This window comes from Aplysia californica, unplaced genomic scaffold, assembly GCF_000002075.1.
Source record: "Aplysia californica isolate F4 #8 unplaced genomic scaffold, AplCal3.0 scaffold00070, whole genome shotgun sequence".
Taxonomy (NCBI): Eukaryota; Metazoa; Mollusca; class Gastropoda; order Aplysiida; family Aplysiidae; genus Aplysia; species Aplysia californica.
Window position 1 is genome coordinate 1,849,566 of NW_004797340.1, and position 1,254 is coordinate 1,850,819.

The 1,254-nt window shown below is 45.6% G+C and overlaps 1 protein-coding gene across 2 annotated transcripts in view; it reads right to left on the reverse strand.

Annotated features, from left to right (window-relative positions):
* Nucleotides 1-697, reverse strand: part of LOC101849596 (neuronal cell adhesion molecule) — an 83,264-nt gene extending 82,567 nt beyond the window's left edge. For both annotated transcript variants that reach the window (XM_013079995.2, XM_013079996.2), the window contains exon 1: nt 455-697. The gene's annotated coding sequence lies outside the window, so the exon portion shown is untranslated. The remainder of the gene's footprint in view (nt 1-454) is intronic.
* Nucleotides 698-1,254: the final 557 nt, after the last annotated feature.

A 1,254-nucleotide genomic window follows, 5' to 3' on the forward strand; every position in this document is an offset into this window, starting at 1 on the left:
AGTTGTAATGGAACGTTTGTTCATGGCACAGAATTCTACAATTTTTCTGTTATCACAGTGTAGAATTCTGTGGTTTAGGGTGAACGCAAAATTTGGTGAACGCGCACCGGGTGAGAATAGCCACAAGACTCGCCTGCACTATTCTCACTCCGGGTGAGAATAGAGGTGGCCAAAAGTAAAGAATACGTTTAGTTAACAATACAACGGCAATTGTAGGTAGGTAGATTAGAAATCGGCGATTTTGTAGTTTCGTTCGTTAAAGTAAGTCAAGCAGGGGGGGCCTAAAAATTTTTAAATCCTAATTTGATGTTTTGCAGTTAGGTTGCATCCCTGCTCTTTGTGTAGCCTAATTCAAATAGCATTTGGTCTTCAAGACTTCTGGATTTCTTCTCTGAATGTAAACAAATGGATCGTGGACTTTAACGAACGGAACTACAAGATCTACTTCACATACTGGCTTAAATGGGCCTTCCGTCCGTAGGCCTACTGGACTCGAACTTCTTTTCTATGAGACGGGGTGGGAGATGAGTCGGTGGACCAGTCAGTCAGCTAGATATATCTAGCGAATTTCGCAATAGGCTAGCATTGGGCCTTGCAGATATTAAGCTTCAAAGGGGAAAACGGAGTGTCTGTCTACATACACGGTAACTGGGCACTGGGCACCTAGCCTCAGTGTCTACATACACGGTAAACGGTAACCGGACTGGGCACCTAGCCTCAATATCTACGTACACGGTAACCGGCAACCGGGCATGTAGTCTCTCTATCAGTACTATCACGTACACGATAACCGGGCAGTCCAGAACTCCAAGTTCAGTTTTGTCCACAGAATCCAGAACTCCAAGTTCAGTTTTGTCCACAGAATTCTACACTATTGTCATCCGGTGTTGCCTTCATCCCCACCCCTCCCCCAGCTGTACCTTTTAAAAAAATCAATAATTCCCCCCATTCCGGAGCCCTATACTTTGCAGCGCACAGACTTTGAATGAGCTTTGGTGACCCCAACCGGTACTCACAATGTGATGCTCCCGCACAGGTTCACTGACCGGTCACGATGGCGAGCCCGACAAGACGCTTGTACATGTATGACTTTCTTTTTTTTCAGCAAGTGACAGCACAGGGCAAATATTGATTTATTTTCATTCCGGTTACCGTGTACATAGACTTATACGTTCTTATACTATCATGCCACCCAGCCGACTACAAGCCCTCAGGAGATAGAGACCTACTGTCCAGGCCCACAGGTAGCAGATG